General features: G+C 38.2%; 1 pseudogene; it reads left to right on the forward strand.

Annotated features, from left to right (window-relative positions):
- Positions 1 to 10492, forward strand: part of LOC101719758 (glycoprotein endo-alpha-1,2-mannosidase pseudogene) — a 37356-nt pseudogene extending 26864 nt beyond the window's left edge.
- The last annotated feature ends 705 nt before the right edge of the window (positions 10493 to 11197 follow it).

Consider the following 11197-nt stretch of genomic DNA (forward strand, 5'->3'; position numbering starts at 1 on the left):
GAGAAAATGAACTCACATTTTGGATACCTAGCAGGTTTGGGAGTTACATCTCTTCCCCCTATATCATTTTCACACCTGTATTCCTGCCTAAAGAAATTGAGAATTTATAGTTCACATGTATGCATATGTGATGATGAGGAATGTCTTCCACAAATGAGAAAATTGAGTTTCAGAAAGCTTTGGTATCATTCCCAATGTCTCTGAAATAGTGTGAGATACAAATAAGTATAGGCCCAGGAACAAAAGATTTCCAGAACTATGGATTGCCATATTGTCTTCAAAATGTTGGTTGACCTCACAAAATCTTTTTCCATTTTCCTTTTCCTATTGACCTTCCAGTCAGCTGTAACCCCATGAAAATTCTGGCCAAAGAGATTTAAATCTGATTCAGGATTCTTAAGAACATTCTTGTTTTTTTTGTTTTGTTTTTTTGAGACAGAGTCTCAGTATGTAGTCAAGCCTGGCTTTGACCTTACTATAGAACCCAGGCTGGCCTTAAGTTGAATTTGTAATCAACTTGCCTCAGATTCCTAAGTGCCAGAATTCCAGGCATATGCCACCACACCCCACACTATGTTGCTTCCTTGAAAAAGGATATTCCTTTTCTGTCCCTTCTTCCTCCAATGTGATGGTGTGAACTCATAACAATTGTGCAATCCTTAGTAAAAGGCCAAAAGAATAACAGTAACTCCAGTGCTGGCGGAGTTGAACTCTTGAACTAGCCATGCACCTGGACTTTTCTATTTCAAAATGAATTTTAGTCACCATAACCAGGATTCTAGCTACTACATGATTGATAATCCTAATTGATAGATGCTTTTTCTTATGAATATTATCTTGCCTGATTAATATTAAGGTCCATTTTCTTGCATTTCTTGTCAAAAACTGCCTTATCCATCTTTTAGCATATCTTAGCATATTTAGTCTAAGTGTTACCCATGTGAGAATAAAGTTGGATTTTGTCTTTACCTTAATCTGAGAGGGTATTATATTAGTCTCCATTGTGAATGTAGAATAGTAACAGTAAGGCTACTTCAACACCACCTAAGAGACTAGTTTATATCACATGTAAGCCACATGCTAAACATAAAACAACATGAAGATGTTTCACAAAAGAAAATTAATAGCATGGCAATTAATAGCATAGTTCATCATCGAAATTACTGATTAGTGTTTTTCCTAGTCCAAGTCCTTAATAAACCTAAAGGTGCCTGAAGGGCCAAGGGTATCTGCTCCACCTGGAATTTGATCACATAAAGGTGAATGATGTGATTTAAAGTGGCTGTTAACCTCCAGAGGCAGCTATGGCATAGATGAATGTCAAACAATATACTGGGTTTTTTTGATGTTAGTGATTGTTCCTATACTCCTGTCATCATATTGGAACTCATAACTTAATTCATAGTGGTTCCATGAGAACATCTTGGGATCTGTATGATTCCTGCTTCTAAGGGCCCACAATCTGTGAATCAAAGCTAGGGGACTTCAAGGCCAATGGATACTTTTCCCTTGGGCCACTTGGTATGTGGAGACTTCTTCCCAATCACAGCGGGAAGACCCATAAAGCCATGATGCTCACAGGACAAGATAACATCTGCTGAGGACCTGACTCTTCAGAACAATGCAGTAGAAGTCCCACTTTAGGGGTAGACTCAGATTCCCTGTTAATTTATATTCTACCCTTACAAGAATTCTTTGTTCTTCTTGTCCTAGCCTATGGCACTCACCACCACTATTCCTTGAGTCACTCCTATGACTTTGATTGCTTACATGTACTCAATAAATAGTGGCAAGCTTGGAGAGTCTTCTGTCTTTCACCTAACATTAGGCACTGACCACCTAGCTCTCCATTTATCTGCAAAATTGTCTTTGTCTTTTATCCTCTATCATACCGCTCAAGCAGGCAGCTTGGGACTGGGCCAGTCCCTGGTATTTGCTGGTTGGGTCAGCATATCCTCACAAGTGACCATATATTCTTGGTATAAACTCTGGGGAAGTCTGTTTATTTTACCACCTTTTGGACACAGGACAAAAGAAAGTAGTGCAAATGTGAATAAAACTAATCTTTTACTTTATTTTTTTTAACTTTATTAAATTCCTTTATTGGTACATTATAGGTATACAACACAACTACGTTTCTCATTGGGAATTGTACCTTTACATAATGCATCTTGGTTCTTATTTTTCCCCATTCTTAGCCCTCCCTTCACCCCCTCCACTCTTCCCTATTTACAAAGATTTTATTTCCATTTTTTCCATTTCTCATCATTTTCCTTTCCCTTCTTTCCTTTCCCCTGCCCCTCCCACTACCCCTACCCCTTTGGACCTTTTCTTCCTATTTTGCATTATCGATTATTCATCCTAATCATTGGTACATTTTAGGTATACAATATAATGACATTCATCATTGGAAATGTGCACATTTACATAGTCTCTCTTGGTTCTTATTTTTCACCCTTGCCCAGCCCTCCCTTCAACCCCTCCATTCCTCCCTATTTACAAAGATTTTGTTCCTATTTTTCCATTTTCTTATATTAATCCCATTCCCTTCTATCCTTTCCCCTAGCTCTCCGACTTCCTTCTCCTTTGCCCTTTTTCTTCCTATTTCACATTACCTAGTATACATTTAGTCCTTGTTTACACTTTCAGTTTCTCACACCAGAGAAACTATTTGGTACTTATAAATGTGTGTACTATTTATTTCGCTTAAGAGTATTGCTTCAATGTGCATCCACTTAGCTATACATGTCTCTAATTTCTCATTTTTTATGGCTGACTAGTACTCCATTTTATTAAAAAACCACATTTTCTTTATCCAGTCTCCAGTTGATGGGCATTTGGGCTGTTTCCAAGTTTTAGCTATCACAAACTGTGCTGCTATGAACATGGGTGCACATATATCACTGTGGTATGATTCTTTTAATTCTTTGGGGAAGATCACCAGCAGTGGAATAGCAGGGTCAAATGGGACTTCCAGTCCTAGTTCTTTGAGGTATCTCCATACTGATTTTCACAGTGGTTGTATCAATCTACACTCCCACCAGCAGTGGAGCAGGGTTCCTCTTTCCCCACAGCCCCACAAGCATTTGTTATTGGTTGAGTTCATGATAGCAGCCATTCTTTCTGGAGTGAAGTGGAATCTCAGCATTGTTTCCATTTGCATCTCTCCAATGACCAGTGATGTTGAACATTTTTTCTTGTATTTATTTGCTATTTCTACTTCTTTGTCTGAGAAATGTCTGCTCATTTTAGATGCCCATTTTCAGATTGGGTCTTTAAATTTGGGAGGTCTGATCTTTTTAAGTTCTTTATAGATTCGAGATAGTAGATCTTTGTCTGAGGAAGAGCAGGTGAAGATTTTTTCCCACATTGTGGGTTGTCTCTTCACACTGCTGGTGGTTTCTCTTGCTGTGCAGAAGCACTTTAATAAGAAGAGATCCCACTTGTTGATTGTTTGTGCTAGTTCACGGGCAACTGAGGTTTTGTTCATAAAATCTTTTCCTACACCGATGTCTTCAAGGGTTCTACCTAACCTCTGTTCCAACTGGTTCAGAGTTTCTATTTTAATATTTAGATCTTTAATCCATTTGATTTTAGTTTAGTGCATGGCAAGAGATATAGGTCTAGTTTTAATCTTTGGCAAGTTGAAGCCCAATTTTTCCAGCACCATTTATTAAAGAGGCTATCTTTCCTCCAGTGAGGGTGTTTGGCTCCTTTATCGAAGATGAGATGGTTGAGTGTGTCTGGCGTTGTTTCTGCATCTTCTAATCTGTTCCACTGGTCCTCAGGTTTGTTTCTTTGCCAGTACCATGCTGTTTTTATCACAGTAGCTTTGTAGTAGAGTTGTAGGTTGGGGATTGTGATACCCTCTGCCATGTCTCTGTTACCTAGAATTGCTTTTGCTGTTCTGGGTCTCTTCTTGTTCCAAATGAATTTTTGGATTGTTTTCTCAAGGTCCATGAAGTATGCTGCTGGGATCTCAATTGGAATTGCATTAAATCTATATAGCAATTTTGGAAGTATGGCCATTTTCACTATATCGATCCTTCCTACCCAGGAATATGGGATGTCTGTCCATTTCCTGATATCATCTTCAATCTCTCTTTTCAGAGTGCCATAGTTTTCAGAGAAGAGGTCTTTGATTTCTTTTGTTAGGTTGATTCCTAGGTATTTCAGTTTTTTGGATGCTATGGTGAAAGGAATTATTTGCCCTATTTCTCTCTCAGTGAGTCTGTCATTGGTGGAGAGGAAAGCTATTGACTTTTGTGTGTTGACCTTGTAACCAGCTACTTGACTGAATTTGGTTATTAAGTGTAGAAGACTTTTGGTGGAGTTCTTGGGGTCTTCTATATACAGTATCATGTCATCTGCAAATAATGCCAATTTGACTTCTTCGTTTCCTCTCTTTATTCCTTTTATTTCTTTTTCTTGTCTAATTGCTGTGGCTAATGTTTCCAGAACTATATTGAACAAGAGTGGTGATAGTGGACATCCTTGTCTTGTTCCTGATTTTAGTGTGAAGGATTTCAGTTTTTAACCATTTAGTATGATATTGGCTGTTGGTTTTTCATAGACGGCTTCTATCAGTTTGAGGTAGAGACCATGTATTCCAATTTTTTGTAGGGTTTTTATCATAAATGCATGTTGGATTTTGTCAAATGCTTTTTCTGCATCTATGGAGATAATTATATGGTGTTTGTCCTTGGCTCTATTGATATAGTGTATTACATTGATTGATTTGCATATATTGAACCATCCCTGCATCCCTGGGATGAATCCTACTTGATCAGGGTGTATGATCTTCTTGATGATCTTCTACATTCTGTTTGCCATTATCTTCTTAAGGATTTTTGCATCTATGTTCATTAGTGAGATTGGCCTATAGTTCTCCTTTTCGGTTGGGTCTTTCTCTGCTTTGGGGATCAAGGTGATGCTTGCTTCCAGGAATGAATTTGGGAGTATTGCTTCCCTTTCAATTTCATGGAGGAGTTTAAACAGTAGTGGCAGCAGTTCCTCTCTAAATGTCTTGTAGAATTCAGCAGTGAAGCCATCAGGGCCTGGGCTTTTCTTAGTTGATAAGGTTTCAAATACACTTTCAATTTTATTGGTTGATATTGAGTTGTTCAGAATTTTTAGGTCTTCTTTAACTTTGGTAATTCATATGTATCTAGGAATCTGTCCATTTCTTCTGTGTTGTCCATCTTATTGGCATATAGGTTCTGTAAGTAGGTATTGATGATCATCTGGATTTCTGCTGGGTCTGTTGTAATTTCACTCTTTTTGTTCCTAATTGCATGGATTTGGGCCTTTTCTTTCTTTTTTCTGATAAGGTCGGCTAAGGATTTGTCAATTTTGTTGATTCTTTCAAAGAACCAACTCTTGGCTTCATTGATTTTTTGTATCGTTCTCTTAGTCTCCATTGCATTGATTTCTCCTCTGATCTTTAAATTTCCTCCCTCATATGAGCTCTGCGGTTGTCCTGTTCCTCTTTTTCTAGAAGCTTGAGGTTCAGCATCAGATTGTTTAATTGGGCTCGTTCTGTTTTCCTAATATGCGTATTCACTGCTATGAATTTCCCTTGTAAGACTGCTTTCATTGTGTCCCATAGATTCTTCTATGTTGTATTGTCATTGTCATTTAATTGAAGGAACTGTCTGATTTCTTCTTTAATTTCCTCTGTGACCCATTGGTTATTCAGAAGTGTGTTGTTCAATTTCCACATGTTTATGAAATTTTTTGAGTTTCTTTTGCTATAGATCTCCAATTTCATCACCCTATCATCTGATAATATACAGGGGATAACTTCAATTCCTTTGCACTTACTTAAACATGTTCTATGTGTGAGTATGTGGTCTATTTCGGAGAATGACCCATGTGCAGCTGAGAAGAATGTGTATTCTGATTTTGTGGGGTGGAAGACTCTGTAAACATCTGTTAACTTCATTTGTTCAAGAGTTCTATTGAGTTCTAGTATTTCATTGCTTAGTTTTTGTCTAGTTGATCTATCTATTTGTGACAGTGGGGTGTTGAGGTCCCCCACTACAATTGTGTCAGTGCATATCTGACTTTTCATGTCCGTTAGTATTTCTTTTATATAGTTGAGTGCACTAGTGTTTGGTGCATAGATATTTATGATTGTCATCTCTTCCTGTTGGATTGTTCCCTTTACAAGGAAGTAGTGTCCTTCTTTGTCTCTCTTAATCAGTGTTGGTTTGAAATCCACTTGATCTGCAAAGAGGATAGCTATTCCTGCTTTTTTTCAGGTTCCTGTCGCATGGAGTATTGTTTTCCATCCTTTAACTTTCAGTCTATGAGTTTCATTTTGAATTAAGTGTGTTTCTTGTGTGCAGCATATTGTTGGATTTTGCTTCTTGACCCATTCTGCCAGTCTATTTCTTTTGATTGGTGAATTGAGACCTTTAACATTGATGGTTATAACTGAAACGTATTGACTTGTCATTGCCATGACTTTTTCTTTTTGTTGGGTTCTCCCCCTTTACATTGAATTTCTTGTCATGCCAGATGGGTTCATTCTGCTTTGCTTCCAGGGATTGTGATCCTCAATGTCTGTTCCTAGGATATTGTGTAAAGTTTTTGGAGTGCTGGTTTGGTATTCACAAAGTTCCTAAGGTGCTCTTTGTCATGAAAGTATCTTATTTCTCCATCCATTTTGAAAGATAGTTTTGCAGGGTACATCAATCTGGGTTGGAGGCTGTTTTCTTTTAGGGCTTGGAATATGTCACTCCAAGCTCTTGTTGCCTTGATGGTTTGTGTTGAGAAGTCTGCTGTGATTCTGATGGGCTTTCCTTTGTATGTGATTTGTTTCTTTTCTCTCACTGCTTGTAGAACTTTGTTCTTCTGTTGAGTTTCTGGAATCTTAACAATTATATGACTATGTTTAGGGTTTTTTTTTATCAAGGCTATTTGGAGTCCTATATGCCTCACTTATCTGTATGTCAAGCTCTTTTCCCCTGCTTGGGAAGTTTTCTGCCATTATTTCTGTGAAGAGATTTTTTTATGTCATCTCCACTCTCTCCAGTTCCTTCATTGACTCCAATCAGTCTTATGTTATGTTTCTTTGCATCATCTAGCAGCTGCTGGATTGATTTCTCATGTTCCCTTATAATTTTGAAGCAATTTTTCTTTTCCTGGTCACTAATTGCAATCTTATCTTCTATATCTGAAATTCTGTCCTCACATTGGCTCATTCTGCTGTGTATAATTTCAATGGAGTTTTGCATGACCTGGAAATCTATTTGCATCTGTTTCATGGATTCCATTTGTTTCCCGTATTGGGATTCTATCATGTTCCTGAGCTCCTCTCTAGATTTATTAATCACGTCTTGCACTAGGGGCACAATTTCTCCTGTTATCTGAGAAATTATTTATTTCTGATTTCATTTTTTCCAGATCCCCTTTTGTTGCCAGTTCAGTGGGTCCAGGTGGTTGAGTATCAGAGTGTTCCATCTCATTTCCCTTTGAGGTTGCTGTAGGTGATCTGGAAGTCTGGTTTTGAGACTTATTTACATGTTTTCTCATTTAGAGTGTGGGGGGTGGCTTGTTGGTGCCTGCATGGATTACCTCCTCTGAGCTGGGAGAGGTGGGACAGGGGCCGGGAGCAGCAGTAGGGATGGTGACCCAAAAGCCCTTTCCTGTGGGCTGGGAGCAGCAGGAGGGATGGAGACTGGGAAGCCCCTTCCTCTGGACCAGGATCAGTGGGATGGCAGCTCAGAGCCCCTTCCTCTGTGCTGGGAGTGGTGGGAGTGATGGTGGCCCGGAAGCCCCTTCCTCTGGGCCAGGAGTGGCAGGACAGAAGGTGGCCCAAAAGCCCTTTCCTCTGGGCTGGGAGCAGTGGGAGTGATGGTGGCTGGTAAGCCCCTTCCTCTGAACCAGGAGCAGTGGGACGGTGGCTCAGAAGCCCCTACCTCTCGGCCGGGAGCAGCAGGACTCTGTACCATGGTCTGGTGGTCCAGTGTCCTCTGGGTCTTTTTAGCATGGAACCAGGTGTCTGTACAGAGGAGAGGGGAGGGGGTCCAATGGATTGTTGCCAGGGCACGGGCTGATTCAGCATGTTCCACATGCCTGAGGACCTCGGTAGGGTGTGTGCAGACCTGCCTGTCTGCAGTGGGCTGATTCTAAACTAATCTTTTAAAACAGTCTTCCTAAATGCCTTTGCAGTTTAAGCAATTAGCTCTCTTCCCTCATTGTCTTAGGAAAAAAATTATCCAGAAGTGGCTGGTTTCACAAAAAGTCTTGAACATTCAAAAGTGCAGAAAATAAGCACATCATATTTGACAAAGCCTAGATCTATGAAAGATTAAATTACTATAGGTAAGGTACTTTAATTGCCCAATTCCATCTGAAACCAAAATTCCTAGTACAGTTCTCTAAGAGAAAGCTTTTATATGATAAGAAGGCTTTTCTTTACTATTCATTTAATTTTTCCCCTACCATGCAATATACACTGGCCTAAAAAACATTCTCTGTAATGCTTTTTGTTGCCAAGAAGAGAAACCAGCTTTCAGTTGTCCATATTGATCAAGAACCAAAAAGCTTTGCTAATTAATTACATGTTCTACAATACAGCTCTGGATTACATGGTTTATATTAGTAATGCTAGAACTTAATATTTGTTTTCAAATTCCTTCCCCAGAGAAACATAACTTCTTACAAAATGTTATACATCTTTTGAAATACTTCTAAAGAGAATAAAATAACATTTATTTTTTAAAATCTTTATAAGTTTATAAAATGACCAATATATTTTGGACTCTAAAGACAATAGAGCTTACGACAGAAGCACCTTATATAAGGGAATCAAAGGTCACCTTCACCAGTGGTCCAGAGTGCATGAGAGTCACTGGGTAAAGCCCACTTCAAAATAAGTCACCTTGGTCACCAAACAAACAAACACAAACTAATTTTTAAAAACACAACAAATAGAATCATATCAAATTAAGAATCTTCCATACATCAAAGGCAACAACCAACTTAGTAAAGAGACCACTGATGGAATGGGAAAAACTTTTTGTCCTCCATTCCTCAGACAGAGGACTAACATCTAGAATGTGTAAAGAACTCAAAAAAATTAGAACCCTCCCCACCAAAATAAAAGACACTATAAAAAGATGGGCTACTGAAATGAACAGATAGGTTTCAGAAGAAGTACAAATGGCCAATAAATACATCAAAAAAATGTTCAACATTGCTGGCCATTCAAGCTACGCAAATTAAAACACTATTGAGATATCATTTTACTCCAGAAAGAATGGCTAACATCAACAAATCAAATAATAGAGCCCTGCCCCACTGGCCTGCTCCACCAGGCTCCTGAAACACCCTGAGCCAGCCTTTCTAGAGGTCTTGGTCAGCTCAGACCATACAGTCCTCAGTTTTCCCTGTATTCCAGGTTGCTCTTGCTTTACCAGCCAATTCCCTGCTGGTATCCAACTACCAGAGCCTGTTGGTATGGAAATCCAAAACTTGATGGTAAATATACACATTAAAACCATGCAGTCTTAGAACACTAGGACCCTAGAATAGCCAAAAATTTTCCACAAGGGAGACATAACCCCTCAGATGACTTTGGCTCCAGTTTTTATCCTGAGTTGGGAAGTTGCAGCCTGGGGACCCCCCTGTCATAAAAACTCACATGAGACAAGTGTGCTCAGCTTCTACTGGTGTACTAGCTCCATCTTGGTAATCACTGATTCAAGTGATGAGAATGGAGAAGCTGCTGATAACTTAGTACCAAATATTTTGGATAAGGCTCATAAATATAATCTCAAGGTCACTTTTCACACAAAACCATATAGTAATCAAGAGGATCAAAACATACACAAATGTCAAATATATTATAAACAGATATGGAAAACATCTAGTCTTACAGGACAAGACAAGGACTGGGAAATCTTTTGCTATGTTTTATGTCTAAGATTCCTATATCACAAAGCCTGAAAAATGGGCCAATCTATTAACCACCCCAGGTCTCACAGTGTTCGCAATTCCCCTTAAGATGAATTATTTATTGTACTTCTAGTAGCAGAAAAATATGATATTCTTCAAAGTGGTTTTGATGGTGTTTATGTGTATTTTGGGCTTTACTTATGGATCCTCACATCAAAACTGGGATAGCCTAAAATTATTTTGTGATAAATACAGCTTAATATTTTTTCCTTAAAGAGTGGGTCCAGAATACAGAGATAGCAGCATCAGTCCTTGGAACATTCAAAACACAGAGAACTGAATCAATGGAGCATATTATGAAATTGCTCTGGGTGCCTCATTTCAGACCAACCCCAGTTTAATTTCTACCACCTTTTTTAATGAGTGACATAAAGGAACCCAGATTGAAATACCTGTTCCCCAAAGAACAAGTAATATAGTGTATCTAGATTATTGGCCTCATAAACCAAGTCTTTATCCAGAACTAACTTGCAAGTGGTCTGAAAACTACATTGAAGAAAGAAAAACTTATGTGTTAGATGATTAGATGCCTATTTCTTAAGACATTAATTAAGTTAATAATTATCAAAACATCTAATTTCAAAAAATGCCTTACTTTTGTTTCAAGTTACAGAAAAATACTGTCAAAATCAATATCCACTATTACTGTTATCTTTATTAAAGATTCTTTTTACTTAAAAAATTAATAATAACAAGTGCTGGTGAGGATGTGGGGAGAACAGGACACTTCTCCATTGTTGCTGGGAATGTAGACTGATACAGCCACAATGGAAATCATTGTGGAGATTTCTCAAAAAACTAAAAATAGAGATTCTATTTTACCCAGTTAGCTGTCTTCTAGGTATCTTCCCAAAAGGGTTACAGTCATCATATTACAAGGATACATGGATCCCCATGTTTATAGCAGCACAATTTGTAATAGCTAGATCTTGGAAGCAGCGTATATGTCCATCAACAGATGAATGGATAAGGAAAATTTCGTATTTATGCACAGTAGAAGACTACTTTGCCATAAAGATAAACTTGAGCCATCTACAGGCAAATGGATGCAACTTGAAAACATAATGTTAAGTGAAATAAGTGAGATATATAAGCTTAAATATTACAGTTTCTCTTATATGAGAAATTCAAAATATATGCATATATAAATAAAGAGCAAAATAGAAGATAGAGAAATAGGAAATAGGGAGAAGGTCAAATAATTCCTCAAATTCTCTATTCTGTTGACTCA

This window comes from Heterocephalus glaber, unplaced genomic scaffold (assembly GCF_053883595.1).
Source record: "Heterocephalus glaber isolate CG9 unplaced genomic scaffold, H.glaber_assembly_v1.0 deba00001733, whole genome shotgun sequence".
Taxonomy (NCBI): Eukaryota; Metazoa; Chordata; class Mammalia; order Rodentia; family Bathyergidae; genus Heterocephalus; species Heterocephalus glaber.